Source organism: Rhinatrema bivittatum, chromosome 10, assembly GCF_901001135.1.
Source record: "Rhinatrema bivittatum chromosome 10, aRhiBiv1.1, whole genome shotgun sequence".
Classification (NCBI taxonomy): domain Eukaryota; kingdom Metazoa; phylum Chordata; class Amphibia; order Gymnophiona; family Rhinatrematidae; genus Rhinatrema; species Rhinatrema bivittatum.
In genome coordinates, this window is record NC_042624.1 from 94557393 (window position 1) to 94574435 (window position 17043).

At 42.8% G+C, this 17043-nt stretch overlaps 1 protein-coding gene across 4 annotated transcripts in view; it reads right to left on the minus strand.

The window, feature by feature from the left end:
* LOC115100289 (serine/threonine-protein kinase TNNI3K) overlaps nt 1-17043 on the minus strand; it is a 220788-nt gene that overhangs the window by 6197 nt on the left and 197548 nt on the right. The window contains exon 24 of one of the 4 annotated variants that reach the window (XR_003859018.1): nt 364-475. The exons of the other annotated variants lie outside the window; for them this stretch is intronic. The gene's annotated coding sequence lies outside the window, so the exon portion shown is untranslated. The remainder of the gene's footprint in view (nt 1-363; nt 476-17043) is intronic. 4 annotated transcript variants of the gene reach the window in all.

Sequence of the window (17043 nt, forward strand, 5' to 3'; positions counted from 1 at the left end):
GGCAAGTATTGGGTTTCTGAAAATTAGTTTCTCTGACAAAGAACATTTGCAAGCTGCCTTCTGCCACTGCTGAGGCTCACTGCCAGCACGTTTACCCTCAATTTCCAGGTAAGGTATCAGGTAAGGTTTGGTTTTGCTGGCTCCTCTCAGATGACAGGGGAGTGGAAACTGAGCATGCTCCGATCAAGTAGATAAAGAAAACAGACACTGAACGCCATCTATTTCTCATCACATCCCTTATTACCCTAGATACATGAAAAAAAATGGACACCAGTCAGTGGGTTGCTAATTAGGAGCGATTCAGTGACATCATTTGGAGAAGCTTTATTGTTTGCAGGCTTGCAGTTTTGGAGTACAAGGTACCTGTGATAATACAGTCTCCTCAATGGTGGTGCTGAGGTCAGATCTTAAGTAACAACAGGTAAGGATCTGACAATTTTGTTGTAATCTCGATACCATCCAGAAAGCCAGCATACTTTAAAAATAAAAAAAAAAATAGTTACTGTGTGAAACCTATTTCATCTTTCAAACTATTCAGTGACTCCTTGTTTCCTTAAAAAAAGAGTAAGCATTCCTTTCCTGCATCTTCTTTATGCCAGAGAATGATTGTGCATCTACATAAAAAACTGGGGGAATGCAGAATCGTTTGGTTTAATGATTAAAGCCTTTTTTTTTTTTTTGTATAGTAGCAGAGTAGAAGATAAGATCCTGCCCACGGCTGCTGCAGGTAAGGACATATCTCAGCTGTCAGTCCTACAGGCTTCACCGCCTGCAGCGCGTTGTTCCTTCTCCTGCTCCGTTTTCTCGACTTGCCTCCGTTGGCCTTCTCTCATCCCGGGTAGAAGAGCGGACACGTTCCCATACTTTTATCAACATCAAGGCCCTCCCTCCCCCCATTTCTTTTCCTAAACCCCCTCAGCCCTGTTCTTACCATTGCCCTCTACATCTGTCCCCTCAAATTCTGCCATATCATTAGCAGAAAAGGATGAAAATAAAACATTTTTCTGCAAAGAGCACAGACGGACTAGAAGAAAAATCATGTTGGTTCCTCCCCTATCATAGTTGACAGCAATGCAGATCCAGTGCCTAGAACCATTACAGAAAGTGATGGTTTGAATCCGAAAGGGGAAATAATTACATTTAGCACTATTTATTTACTTTACATCAACTTTTCCTTGGCCTTTACAAAAACCCTTTATGGCAGTAGCAGCTCGTGCAGCATATCGCAATGCAAAAATAATTGTTTCGCAAATAAATATAGGCACATATTGGATTAGGGTGAAGTGTTTTAATCGATAAATATCTGTGTGTAGTTGTCGTCGTTGTATTGGTTCTGGAGAAAACCGGATTCTTTGCAGGTTGCAGTGCTTTTTTTTTTTTTTTTAATCGGATCCCACATGAGAGTTCACCAAAGGTGATTCAGTTCATCAGCTCTGGGAGACCACAAAGTTGCTTTCTGTTGACATCTAATGAAGGGATCTATGTGGTCCAAAAGGTTCCTACGCAGAATCATCTTTGGATAAATATGATGTTTGCCTAATAAAAGATATCACAACCTGCGCAAAATCCAATCAGCTCGGTGCGATACGGATGTGCATAGACATTATGTTTTTCATGTTATGGCATTTCAGTTTTGTGTTATTTATATTGCTCAGTTTTCCCATGCAAATTATTTCTTTTTGCGTACATTATAATGTTACAATGTGTGTATTTCTCTTAATTTTCCATACAGCAGGTAGGGGTGTGCATGGGGGAAAAGTTTCGCTTCGTTTTTCCATCTATTTTGCTAATTTCGTTGGCGTATGTTTTAAAAAGGGATCGATATTCAGAAGATTTATGAGGGTAAAAATCAGCTTTTAACCACTTAAATCTCCCCGCTGCTTAATCCAAAGGCAAAGAGGTGGCCACTTCGACATCTCCCTCCCACCTCTGCAGCCCAAAGCAGGGGAAACACCCTGTACCCCCCCCCCCCCCCAATACCCTTCCCACCCTGGCTATGGCCACCTCCAGCCTATCCAGAAGCCCCCACTTGTTAAACATTTACTACTTTCAAAAAAGGGACCAATCCCCATTCAGAACTTCTTTGAAAGTGAATAAACGAATATAAAGTAGCTGCAGGCTGGCTCCTCCACCAGCAGCGCTAGAAACCCTGGGATGGAGGAGGGAGGAGGTAAGCGCGCACCTCCTCTTCCTGGCTGAGTAGGAGGGGCTTCTGGAATGACCGGAAGGAAGGTGGTCAGCGTGGGAGGGAGGGTAATATGTGTATGGGCGCTCGCATCTTTTACTTTGGATTGGGCTGCCTGGGGGCGAAGGGGGAAATGAGGGTCTTGCTAACTGGAGCGCTGGGGAAGTGTAGCTCAGTAAAACAATTTAGTGCTTGCACTTTGCAAAGCAAGGCAGATTGCAAAATGGCACCACCACGCCAATGCCCCCCACCCCTCCACAGGGCACATACAATGAAAGGGGTCTGGTGGTGAGGGGGTTTATGGCTCTGACACCAGTCTCTGAGGGTTCACAAAATTAACTCTTTGGTAGGATTAGATGGTGGACTGGACCTGGCCTAGAGGCAGTGTTATCTCGTGCTGGACAGGGAAAAATACTAAAATCCTCCTTTTCCCCTTTGTGACCACCTGACTACACCCCTATGCCCAAAACCAGTCCTGCAGAAATGGACTTTGAAGAATTGCCCTCCTGATATGTGGGTAAAAGTGTGCACGCAGATCCACTAAGTGTAGGCTTCTAGCCACAGTAGGGGGAGGTTTCCTGGGGGCAGGGTTGGAGTGAGGTAGGGAACTACACGCATACTTTTTACATTTTCCAAGAAATCTGTGCATAGTTTTTGCTGTGAAAAGGTCCCATCTTCAAAGGGATGATATGGATATACTTTCAATTTGAAAATTAGTTCAAAGTCTGCAGATAAAAAGTGCCTGTCGGTTTTGCACTTACCGGTATGTGGCCAGTCTTAAAGAAACCCCCACCCCCACCGGGGGTTATTTTCCAAAGGATTTATGTGCACAAATCCAGATAAATCACCTTTTGAAAATCAGCTGGGAGTGTGAGTGTCTGCGTGTGTAAAAATACAGGTGAAAAGCGATTTTGTGCCTGGTTTTCCCTGCACCCATTCTGGGGGAGTTGGAGCAGGGAAAGCATTTCCGTGCATCCTTTCCATTTCCCAAAGTAGTGCATGCACATGTACACGCAGGGAGTTACAGCTGCGCAGGGGGCAGCTTCCTGGGCGTATGTCTGCACGCGAACCGCCTCGGCCTGGGAATGTTGAAAGCGGACTTGTGTGCGTAAAGCTGCTTTGAAAATTCTGGTTACGGTCCGTGGGTATTTTCTTCCTGTGCGGGCTGTTGCAAATTACCCTCCCCATGTACAAGCATATTTCACTCGAGTTTAGGACAGGTCGAGGGTGATACTCATCCACGTGCATCTCTCAGCATTGAGGTGCGGGGCTTAATTAGCTCAGGTCTTTCGCATAGGTCTTGAGGATGTGGCACATCCGTGCACGTAAATTTCTGGGGTAGCTATTAGCTTTACTTTCCTGTGGCTGTCTGAAGGGCATCTCGCGTTTGCTCATGCTGCAGGTGCTGTTGGGGATCTGAAGAAAGAGTGGCTGCTGTTGCTAGGTTTCAGCAAGATGTTATTAAGGGGGAGCAGTTTCAGAATTGTGCTTCTCTATGGCTCGTGCTTCCACATCCCATCACGTTAGGCTTTCCTGGCAACTGCACTTAGAAATTTAAAACAAGAAATAGGACTAGGCAATTCTGAGCAAATTATTTTGCAGCATTTTGCCACAAAAGGCAGGCTCCTTTCATGAATTATATATATTCTTTTGGCTTCCCTATGATTCTTGACTGAAGAAAAGAAAATGTCTACAGATCAGTCTCTCTGCTGTGGGCTCGCCAGACCCTTGCAACTTGGGGTCCATATCCCCATCCTCTTCTGCCTACTCTCTCCTTGCCTTAATCCATTATGTCCCAAATTTTTAAAGAAGCTATCCTCTAAATAGGACTCTGGGAGATAATGGGTTAAAATATTAACACCAGGATGAATGTTAAGTGGACAGGGCCTCAGCTTTATTCAGAACATAACAACCTCTAATGGCCATGCTCCAGCTGTGATATTCTTGAATTTCAGCAAAGCCTTTGATCAGAGGTGGCTCAAGGCTATCTGGAAAGAGATGGTGCTCCCTCCTCCAAAGCGTGATGATATCAGATCACCAAAGAGAGCCAAGGTGGGGGGGGGGGGGGGGGGGGGGAAGGGGCCGACAAGACAGGAGACAGGGGGGGTCCCCATGGAGTCTGGCCCTTGCAATTATTTCAAATGCTGGGGAAGGAGGGAGGTTGGGGGTCAGACAGAATGAAAGTGATAATATTTCAAGGAAGCTGCCAAGTCTGCCGCTCTCCCGGGAACCCCAGTACCTGTTTCCTACCCATCCCCAGCATCTGAGCCCCTAGGGATGTGGGAAATGGGTGAATGGTTGGGGGGGGGGGGGTGTCTGTGTGTGGCGTATTCTCTCAGAGCTGGTGCAAAAGTATTGCGTGTCATAGGTGAATCTTTCAGCTTTGTGCCCCTCACTCCCTGGCCCTCCTCACACATTAGAAAAATTATGCATTTATTTATTTTAAAATTTCCCATTAACCGCTTCCCTGACCCAAAAAGAGAGATTTTACATGAAAAAGGACATTCAAAATACAGTCTTATGAGGTAAAAAGATCCCTTACAATAACACGGAACCCATAATGTATTAGGCTTATTGTAAAGTATGTTGGATATGGGCTTCACCCTCAGAAAACCATGAGTAAACAAAATTACCATTACAATATATTAAACCTCCCGTACCGAAACAGCACTAACTGCCAGCACACAAATAGTAACAAGCCTACCTCTGAAAAGGCAACATCGCAGATATTATATCAGGCCCTATAACACCAGTACACCTTCCATTAGGAAAACAGAACAATTCAGGCGGCTAGAGATCATTACACAGAAAGTACATGCTAGCACAATTCCTTACCTCAATCACTCACGCAGAACACAGAAAGATCCTCACCAAATACAGAATATACAGACCATAAAGTACAAACAGAAATGTACAGACAAAAACCGAACTGGAAATTGCAACAATCATGACTCTGTATACAGTGCAACTTTATTCTTTACTGGACAGCAGGGAGGGAGGAAGGGGATCCTGAGCAGGACATTTTTTTTTTTTTAACAGCTGGAAGGTAGCAGATATCGGTCATGGGAAGAATTGTTTTTAGAAAGGTCAATCAGTTGGGAAGAGCAGGAAGTTTTTATTTTAGAAATTGCAGTCATGTGGGAGGGTAGAGGGGAGTGAGATTTTTTGTTTTTTAGACATTACAGGAGGAGGGCGGAGAGGAAGAGCAGCAGGTCTGACAATTAGGTGGTGAGGGTATCAGGGAGGTGGTTTGGGGTTGGTTTTTTTTTAAGACATGACAGTTGAATAGGAGGAAAGGGAGGGTAGTGTGGAGTTTTTGTAATAAATAACCTTCTGGTAGAAGGCAGGGAGGTAGGGAGGAAGATCCTGCTCCAGATACTTTTTTTTAAAACAGAAAATTACAGTAATGAGGGTGAGGGGATGCTGGATTGGGTAGGGTGGGGGAGGTTTACAGGACTTAGCCATTTAGCACTGATTTTCCGCACTAAGTGGCTAAATTAACTAAATTTAGTGGATCAAATTTTGACCGCCAAGATGTAGCTGAATTTTATTTATTTATATATTTATAGATTTACTTCATTTGTGACACTAATTTTCAGCTGAAAACCTAGCTGGGGAAGCCGTGTCGCGGCAGGGAATTCTGTTTTTTGTTTTTTTTTTTCATTTCTGCCTGCTGGGGTGGCAGCCGCATTCCAAAATGTAAAGCCCGATGAGTTTCATTTGGGTTTTCTTTTCGTTTTCTAACGAAATGAAACAAGATTTTTCATTTTGCTAGAAAATGAATGCACACCGCTGGTTATCATGCCCGCTTAAGCAGCTGTTTGAAAATCGGCTTCTGTGTTCCCATTCCATACTTATCTGTGGGGAAGGCCAATCAGCACTATTTCACAGGAGATTTTTTTTTTTATTGGCTAAATGATTACAGTGAATTGCCACCTTCACGTTTCTAGAAAATGGCAAAATGCACTACATAAATAGAGACATATTTTGATTTGCCTTTGAACCTGGCTAACTCAGCAGGCAGTTGATGAATGTTAATGCAACTGTTAAATGTCTGTTCATGAAAAGCCATTTAAAGAACACTGGCATCTTTTTCTTCAGAGTACATAACACTTCTTTTGCAAGGACAGAGAGACAGAAAAAGAACTACAAATGCTCTAATAAGACACTTGAAAGATGTCCGAGATATTTTTCTACGTGTGCCAGTTTTGTGCTAGCCTAAAATGTTATATCTCAGAATCAAGTAATGAGCCTGGCAGAAAGGAAGGGAAAGAAAAAAAAACAAAACCCCGAAACAAGGAGAAGCTCAAGCCATTGTAATACAAAAAGAGCCTGCTGGGTTTGGATGAGAACAATAGGAAGAAAGAGTAAAGTGAGGTCAGGTCTACTGCATTTTCAATGTAATACAACATGAATAGGCTACTGAATCGATCACATCTTCTTTAAGATGTGTCATACCCATGCCAGACATGCTGACACTAAGAAATATTATCCCGCTTTTATCTATTATTGTTAATGGGAAAATAGCCACATAAAGAGCATGCCACCACTTTTTTTTTTTTTTTTTAATCGCCCCCAATTTAATAGTTCAATGTATGCGTTTTCCAAAAGCTGCTAATCATGGGCAGGTGCTTCCGTGGCATAAGATTCTATCATTTTATGATCAGAGATCTGCATGTTCCCTTAGCTTAAGCCAATCCTTATCTCATTTATGGCATGTGATTTGAAACACTGCAATTTCTGTGGTCCGATGGTGAGTCGAGGAGCGTCTGTGCATAAGAAAAGGAAGGTAGCAACATAATCTACAAGTCAAGCAAGCTGTACGCAAAATTAATGACTGGGCTAGAAGCAGGAGGGAAACTGAATTGATAATGATAATGGTCTACTTCCTCCACCAGTGCTTGGCAGTGGTAAAAAGCAGGGGTAGGCATTTCGGGTCCTGAAGCCAGTTGGCTTTTCCAGATATCCACACTGAATATTCATGAATGCATTTGCATGCATCACCTTCAGTGTATGCAAATACATTTCTTGAATATTCATGGTGGATATCCTGAAAAAACCTCGCTGGCTTGTGGTTCTCAAGGACTGGGGTTTCCTACCCCTGGTATAAATCATCAATGCTAATTTATATCCCAGGGGTGGGCAATTCCAGTCCTTTAAGACAGCAAGCTGGTTTGGTTTTTAGAACATCCACAATGAATATGCAAGAGATGTATTTGCATACAACTGAGGTGGTGCATACAAATACACCTCATGAATATTCAGAGTGGATATCTTGAAAACATGATTGGCTTTTGGCACTCAAGGACCAGAGTTGCCTACCCATGTTACAGCCTCTTGTCTGCTAGCATTACGTCCAGCAGCCTCTGTCATGGGGCCTTGCACAAGCCCATTCTCAGTTACTGTAGTTATCTGTGTAACTACAGGGAAACTATGGTTTCTTGAGTGGTAGGCTAGAACAGTATGTACCAGGGGTGGGCAACTTCGGTCTTCCAGGACCACAAACCGTTCGGGTGTTCAGGATACCCCTAATGAATATGCATGAGAGAGATTTGCATGCACACTGCTTTACTTGTAGGCACATCTGTTTCATGTATCTGAATTGGGGTTATCCTAAAAAGCACACCAGTTTGTGGCTCTTGAGGACCAGCATTGCCCACCCCTGCTATATACACAGCAGCAGCAGCAGCAGCAAGAGTAACCTTCCATCTTACCCTTGCCTTTTTTTCCTTCCTGAACCAACACATAGAAAACAAGGTGGAATATTTTGGCACAAAGCAGTGTTGCCTATCAAGATTTGCAAGGGGCGAGGAGTTAATTCTTTTCACTTTTGAGGCAAATGCATTCTTACAATTTATTACCCATGGAATTTTCTCTCCCAATTTTGTTTACAGCACCTCTTTCTCTACCCCTTTTCCCTTTCTCTGTAGCCGAGTCACTGCACCAACACCAAATCAACCAAGGGCCCAAAAACAGCACAGTTTGCAGCTAAACCCAGTTCACACCAGCTTTGAAGGTAGCCAGCAGGTGCCACTTGCTGTGTGATGGCTGGACTGGCTCTGATCACTGCCTCTGCAACACTCCCAGCCCCGTCTCGGCTCAACAAGCCAGAAGCAGGCTTGGGACTTGAACGCATCCATTGGGTGGGTCCAGTTTCCCATATTTTTACCTGGCAGAACTTTGTGAGTGCAGGTTTGTACAGCGGCTGCTGCTATTTGGCCATTTTTTGCCTCACACAATGAAGGCAATTTTCAAACTGCTCACATTGCCGCATAGCCCCCGGGGTCATTTTAGCTGTGGTCTTCGCACCGATTCTGAAAGTGAAAGTACTCACATATCCATACTTTGAAAATTGCACCCCCCCCCCCCCCCGCCGTCTGGGGACAAAATATCCACTGACGTTTGCAGCTGCTTTTTCTGTGGAGAGTTTTCCTATGGATAGACCTGAAAATGGGATCTGGGCATGCAGTTTTCCCCCCTCAGACCTATTCCTAATGCAGCTGAATGCTTGCACATTGTAAGACCCTACGTGGACTCTTAACCGGGCAATTTGCAGACAGTCCTTTTACCCGAATAAACAGGTCCTCAGCCAGGTGAATGGCTTTTGGAAATTGTCCTAAATAAGTTCTTTAAAAAGTGAACACATTTCTTAACTGCAAAAAAAAAAAAAAACCAAACAAAAAACTGTTTAGGGAACCAGTCTGAGGATGTATTGATTGGATCGCATACAGTGTACTATTGTGTGAATCAACAAGGGCTGTTGGTTTTAAATGCCCCATAAAAAATGCATTTCAAGATTGTGCTTGTGAAGCTTTTTTGAAGTCTGCTTTCACTGCTAATGTTTGCATTAACCTTGCAGAGCCTGTGCATTGAAAATATCATTAGTCATGGTTCCAGTAGCCTGACACTCTCTTCAAGTTTAGCCAGAAGCAGCTGTAATAAACATAACTTGGTTTAAATTTAATTAGTCTTTCGGGATGCTATTTACTCCATGGTGCACAGAAAACAAAGGTCTGTCGCCACCCATAGGAAAAGAACTCATGGAATCTTGTCTGCTTCAAACTTCTCCGGGAAACTATTATTAGAAACTCTTCAGACACTGACAAAACAATATCCCCATGACCGTGAACGCTTTTGAAACTGTTCTTTTACCAAACTGCATTCCAAAACCAGTTTCAAGCAGGCAGGCGAGTGAACGGGTACATGGCGAAGGGCTTACTTCGATTTGTAAGGTTTTTTTTTTTACCCCTTCATATTGATAATCCCAGTTAATTTTGAATTAAAACCATTGTTGTTAAAGAATTATATCATTGTTCAGGGTCTGCAGCACTGCAACAGGTTGACCTTATCCCCTATCATATTCTGTGTTTCTATGCTGACTGCAAACTTGCTTTCTGTTTAGAACACTGGTGAACAAAATCCTCAAAAACCCCATTTGGTCTGCTTTTCATAATCTTCATGCATGGAAGAACAAAGATAATTTGAATAATTTGATAATTTATTTATTTATTTAACATTTTTATATACCGAAATTCATGTAGCAAAGTTACATATCATTTCGGTTTACATTATAACAATTAACAGGCATATAAGAATGCGGTTACATCGAACAGGTTATCCTGAAATCCTGAAAAAAAGATCTGGTGGTGGTGGTGGTGGAGTTGTCTCAAGGACCAGATTTAACTGCTGAGATATTATTAGCATCGTTTGTATAGCTAGAACATATTAAATCTTATTTAAGAAGCACAGCTCACAGAAACCTGCCCTTGTCTTAACAGTCATCATGTAATCATAATTAGGAGAGCTGTAGTTTAGATGAGAGGTGATTGTTTATCCATAGCAGAAATAATTTTACAGTGAATAGTAATGATTTTTAATTAGATAGCTAATAATGCCTTGTAATTGTTTGGAAATTTAAAGCATACAAAAATGAAAGCTGTATTCAGTTTACTGCAGGGTATACTGTGCATGCCAATGATGTAGAAAGTACTATTACAGAGAACACGTGATTCAAGTGAAAGACAAAACATACAGCTTGTAATGTATTCTGAGTAAGAACAAATGGGAAAAGACAAGGGAACAAGTGTCCTTTTTTTTTTCACAGGACAGTTCTGTATTTCAGATATTAAATGGGATGTCTAATTATCCCATTTTTCAAAATTCCAATAAAATCAGAGCTGGTGGGACCAGAGGTGCAAACTGTGCATTTGCACAGGGCGGCAAGATCGAGTCCTGGCAGCAATCAGTGTGTGCTCCCAATTCTCTGCCCTCATCACTGACCACTTCCCTCTCGTCCTCCTCTAGAGGATACCACACTTCCATTCTCTCACTACCTTGCTTCCTACCTCCCCTTGCAGATCCCCACTCTCTTCAGCTGCTCCCCCCCCCCCTCCATTACTGAAAAGAGCAGTGCAGTCATGGAACCTGGAACCTCTGAGCCAGGATGCGTTTACAGTTTCCTTAGTGGTCCCACCTCCTCCTCATTCAGAAAAGTGTGGGTGGCAGAGTCACTGTGGAGCCTGTGAGTGCATGCTTGTTTATAGGTAAGATGCTCCATTATGGCCACCTCTGCCCACCACCATCAAAATGGTCAGCTAATTTGGATGAGTGAAGGGCATGGGGTGCGATCCATGGGGAGAGGATGTGAGGGACTGCACGTTGAGACAGTGGTGGTGGTGTATAGTGTAGGTGAGTGGTAATCAAATGTTCTGGTTTTCTCAGACCGAAAACTGATCACCTTTTGACAGCCTCTGGACCAGCCTGATATGATACTATACCTTTCTAAATCTCCTGTAGCCAGCTGAATAGAACAGAATAGAAAGGCCAGTTCTTGCATCATGATAATTATGTTAAAGGACACTCTGTCCTACTTCATGTTATTGTACACATGGTAACCGTTGCCATGTGTGAGACAGAAACACTGAACACAAGTGTATACACGAGTTGCAAAGCGAGATACAGAATGAGTAAATAGCTTCACAGTCAGGCCTGGTGAACTCTCCACATTTGCATCAGGGTAGAATTCACCAGATTGTTTTTGCTGCTGTATTACTACACCGAGGGTCCGATGCAATATCACGCACGTAAAAACATGCATCCAAACTGGGCGCCCGATTTTTCAAAGCACGCAGATTCCACCTCTCCTGGGCGCACGATGCTATATTTTAATGAGCTGCCGCGTTTGACAGACATACTTGGCTAAAACTGTGCGTCTCTAGTGCTGAAAAGCATCGGGCACCTAGGAGACGCCAGGAAAACAGGCGCTCAATACGCGTGTCCGTTTTATCCAGCCACAGATAACTCACTCGCACAGAAATTTATTTTTTTTTTGCAACCGAGCCCTTACATTTTTCCCTTAATTGTAAGTGCCGCAAGCAGTGGAACTTAGTATCGTAATGTTACTAACTTGTAGGAACCACAGAGAGCAGCTTTTTTTTTTGTCCTTCCACGAGCCCTTGATTCGAGGTACGACAATGTCGGCTCTGGGGCCGGTGTTAAATTTGCTGCGTTAAAAAACCAGTACGTTGGTCAACCGGTGATTTTTTGCATTGGGGATAATAGCTAATAGCCTCATCTGCATGGCATTTACATGTGATGAGTGCTATTACCTATGCATTTGTTTGGACGTGTGTTTTGGATGCACTAATACCCTTTATTGCATCGGGTGTTAGTCTAGCACGTCCAAAATGCGCATCCAACCGTGGGTTATCCTGTACACTAGACAAAGCATACTTTAACGCGTCGGCCCTTAATATTTTATCCCAGAGTGTTCTGTTGTGAAAGATGAAGAGACCTGACTGGAAAAATAGTGGGATTTAAAAATTCCCGTGTACTGAATGCCCCGGGGATATCCAGCTAGGCAATTAGCTGAATACAATGTAACAGGATAACCCGGAGGAGATCCGGGACAGTGTTATGTTAGTTGGATAACGCCGATATTTGGCATTATCGGGCTAAGTTAGCTGGATAACATTAGGACTGCCTGAAATCAGTCCTCAGGTTTGCCAGATAAACGTTTCTGGCTGACTTCACAATAACTGGGTATACGTGCTGCTTAATAGCTGGTATAAGTTAGCCGGATAAGTTTTTCCAGCTAACTTATCTGCTTAACACCCAACTAGAATACTGACCTCAAAGTGATTAGAAGAAACGTTGGAGCCATATTTAAGTCAATGGCATAGACTATATCGTGAAAACCAGCCCAGCTAGGGGGTACACCAGGACCAGCTTGAGATACCATATACTACAGAATGAATTTTTCTTGCTAAGAGGGGAGGCACTTGGATAAAACGCAAACATTATTCTGAATAGAAAATGGTTATAGGCACTGAAGGTGCCTGTGTACTTTGTACCTGCTACTTGGGTGGATTGCTGAGGGTGGGATAGCAATGCCTACTTTTGAAAAATAATTTTTGCCAAAAAGGGTGGGGAGTGGGCGTGGTCTGGCAGGGCATGGGTGGGACATGCACAACAAAGTCTGCACGTAGGTTTTTCTGCACACAAACAGGCGCTAGGGTCCCCTAACGTGTAACTTCACTTCTGCTGTGGACGGCATGCAAGTTGTAAAACAATGAAAAACAGGGTACTCAGCAGGTTTTAAGGCTCAGGCCTATCAGGGTAAAAGGGAGACTTAGTTACCTAGAGGGGTTAGGAAGTCCTCTGCTTTACTGGGGCGAACTGGGGACAAACTGGGAATAGAAGTAATTGCTTCGGCGTGCATGTCTAGTAAAATCAATATGAAATTGCACAACATGTACACGCGAATAGCTGATTTTAAAATATGTGCGTAAGTTTTAAAATCGCAGCTTCCATGTGCATGCGCTGACAAACGTGCGCGGCTCTTAAAATCTACCTCTCAGTGTAGATATCCTGAAAACCAGACCTAGTTGATTCCTGAGGAGGAAGCTTGAAAACAATCTTTGAGGCTCATGAACTAAAGCTGTGAGCTTTCTTGTGGTGAAGTGGCAATTTTGCACAAAATGTTACTATGTATGCAGATAAGCCCCATAGCAAAATTTCACGAGAAATTTTCAGAGAAACATTTCACAAAAAAAGATAACTACACTTCATCGTGGTGTCGTTATCTTTCATGTAAAAAGCAGCCCGTGAAGCCAATTTGGCACCCCGGGTTTTCCACAAAATTCATAATTAATGAGCTCCTTTGCATTATTTTATATTGGAGCAGCTCATTAATGTTGAATAAGCATAAAAGTTTGAACCTAGCTGACTATGAATGAAATTTTACTGCTGGCCAACATGCAAAACTTTGTAAATGGCGCTTCACACATTAAATGCCAAAACAGTGCATGATGTTTGCAGTAACATGCACCACGTCGAGATTTAGCATGTGAAACCCCCTGGTGGGGTCTAATACAAAGCCCTCTCTGTTTCTTCAACCTATAGTGCTAAAACATATGCAGGCAGGGTATTCAAATACTGTTGGCTTATAGTGGATGGTGGAATACAAATATAAACCACAAGCAACCGAGCTTCAGCCAGCATTCAGCATACTATAAGAACCACAAACAAATGCTGGAATAAAATGATACAGTCCCAGATTTCAGATGAGTATATAAATCCAAAAGTTCTTTTATTCAAAAGATGGCAACTCCACTGTATATAATGAACAATGTCTTTCACGCACAAGGGGTCCCCCGACACGGACCCGTGTTTCGCCAACGGCTGCGTCGGGAGAGATGCCCACAAGACTTTAATTAAGGGATTTCTAAAAACTGCCCTGCCCTGAATTTGTGAACTCCGTCTAAGGTAAAAATTGTATGCGAGCTCTATTTAGTTGTATTTACTCTGTACTGGTACCATGGTCTCTAATACAGTCCTTTGTAATTGTTTTTAGAAATCCCTTAATTAAAGTCTTGTGGGCATCCCTCCCGACGCAGCCGTTGGCGAAACACGGGTCCGTGTCGGGGGACCCCTTGTGCGTGAAAGACATTGTTCATTATATACAGTGGAGTTGCCATCTTTTGAATAAAAGAACTTTTGGATTTATATACTCATCTGAAATCTGGGACTGTATCATTTTATTCCAGCATTTGTTTGTGGTTCTTATAGTATGCTGAATGCTGGCTGAAGCTCGGTTGCTTGTGGTTTATATTTGTATTCCACCATCCACTATAAGCCAACAGTATTTGAATACCCTGCCTGCATATGTTCATTATATACAGTGGAGTTGCCATCTTTTGAATAAAAGAACTTTTGGATTTATATACTCATCTGAAATCTGGGACTGTATCATTTTATTCCAGCATTTGTTTGTGGTTCTTATGGAATACAAATATAGCCAGATAAAGTTACCCGGGATCTTCAGCGAGACATAGCCGGGTAAGTCTGCTGCTGAATGCACTCAGATAACCTTACCCGGATAAAGTTATCTGGCTATATTTAGATTAGCATGTTCTCTAACAAGACTTACCGGGCTGACTTTATTCAGTTGGTACTGACTGGATACATTTTAGCCATCTCCGCCCTCTCCTTCCATCAGCCACCCTACATTTCTTTAATCCGACTACATTTTAACTGGCTAGTAACTTACCCTGGTAAAATTTTGCTTATGAGGGGGGTGGGAAATCTCAGGCTTTGTCTAGCTGAAAGAAAAGTTAGCTGGACAAACCCTCTGAATATCGACCTCTGCAGTAGTAATAATGCTTTGTATTTCTAAAGAGCCCTTCTCATTTTAGCTCAAGGCATTTACAATATTTTTTTCAGGCATGAGACATCGCTACTCTGAAGCACTTAAAGGTGAATTTTAAAAGCCCTATGCACGCCAAAGCTGGGAGAAATACGCAGAAGTTGGGCCCTCGTGCGCTGTGCGTATTTTAAAAAGTGCGCAAGTACGCGTGCTTCTCCCGGTTCGCGCACAAAAGTTTGTTTAAAAGGGGGCGGGGCATGGGTGTTCCTAGATTTCTCAATGAAATCTGTGATTAAGTATTTATTTATTTATTTTTAGTTTTTATATACCGACATTTACGTGCACAAGCGCGAGCCAGGGTCCTCTATCTCACAACTTTACTTCTGCTATGGACGGCGTGTGCCTTGAAACAAAAAAAACTAAAGAAGTTAGCGGGGTTTTAAGGGCTGGTGCTAGCAGGGTAAAAGATAGGCTAGTTAACTAGGAAGGTTAGGAAGTCCTATCCATTACCTGGTCAAACTGGGAATGAACTGGGGAAAATGGTAATTGTGTAGGCGTGCGTGTCTACTAAAATCCACCCCCTCCCACTTGTACGGTAGATTAGAGGCGATATTTGTATGCACACAGGCACGTCCATATAAAATTGTGCACTCATGTATATCCTATTCTATACCATGCGCACATATACGTACAGGTGTTATAATAAGGCTGCATCTTTGGCGCGAGCCGGCATACACGCGTGCATGTGCACCCACACGGCTGTTTCAAAGTTACCATCCCCGACTGTAAAGTGGTTACTTGAGGCAAGGACACAGACAGAATGACTTGCGGGCCAGTGGGGGAAGCAGCATTTATATCCTGGTTTGTCTGGTTCACAGCCCTTCACAATAACTCCCTCCTCATTTTCAAAGTTATTTGAAATGCTCAAGGAATGTATTTAATGTCAGTCTGTGTATCTATAGAGCCATCAATAAAAGTATCAATAAAAGCTGCAGTCAAGGCTGCACATATCTAATTGTTTCTTCAGGTGCCTACCTTGTAAGACCAATTATGTCCCTCTCTCTGTGAATACAGGAAATTGATCTGCAAAGTCTGCTGCTTTGCTACCAGTCTCATGTATGCAGTAGGGTTACCCTTCACATAATTTCAGATTCTTCATTTTCCACAGCAAATATTCTTAGTTTAGTTATATGATAGGACTGAGAGAGTACACAGTGCAATGCAGGGTAAACAGACAAGCCAAGCTTTCAGCAAACAACATAGGTAAATGTTCTATATCAGGAAAAAGGTTCTCTCATACCTCTTCTTTCCGGCAGTAACCTGAAGAAAAGAGGCACGAGGCTTTCATTTGTATTTCTACTGCAGTTTATAATTTTAATTATTCAGTTCCCATGAGATGCAGGGGATGAAGGAAGATCTCAAAGCAGACACACACACAGAACTCAAGCAGTAAAATCAGCAAGCTATCAACGAGACGCCTAGCTGACATAAGTATTAATCTACAGGCCTCCCCACCACAGTCAGTCAGGTCTTCAAGATATCCCTGATGAATATGCATGAGAAATATTCGCATACCTAGGAGGTAGTGCACACAACTACATTTTATGCGTATTCAGTAGAGATATCCTGGTGGGGGATGGGGCAAGGGCTGTTTTGAGCACCCCTGATTCTATGTAACACAGAACTTCCTACCCCAGGAAATGTGTGGGGCACTGGCCTTAGCAGACACCCAGCGAAGAAATACATGCCAGGCTTAAAAATCACTATCACTCATTCAATAGTGTGTTTGATGACTGGTTAATTATCAGTTTTCTATAATGCAAAAGACGGGAGTCCATACATATGAACGGGGCAAAAAAAAGGAGAAATCGATTCAGAGATTTACAATAGTTGACAAAGATCCAATGCCTTCCTTGCTGCTGTGCTGCAGCTTTTCAAACCTCTAAAGGAATATCAGATGCAAAGGGAAGATCTGTTTTGCCAAATCTGCTTCAGGAATGAGGTGCAAACATATAATTTAAATACGAGGAACCCAGTTTTCCTTTCCAATAGGACTGACAGACAGATCCAGCCTCTGCTCCACAGTCCTCGAGCGTTGAAGCATGTGGACATGTTGCATCTCGGGTGACTGGTTGCCATCCCCTTGTCCTGAACACAGTTTTAAGAGGGAGAATTTTTAAGTGTGGTCCTAGCCATAGAAAAAATAATAGGA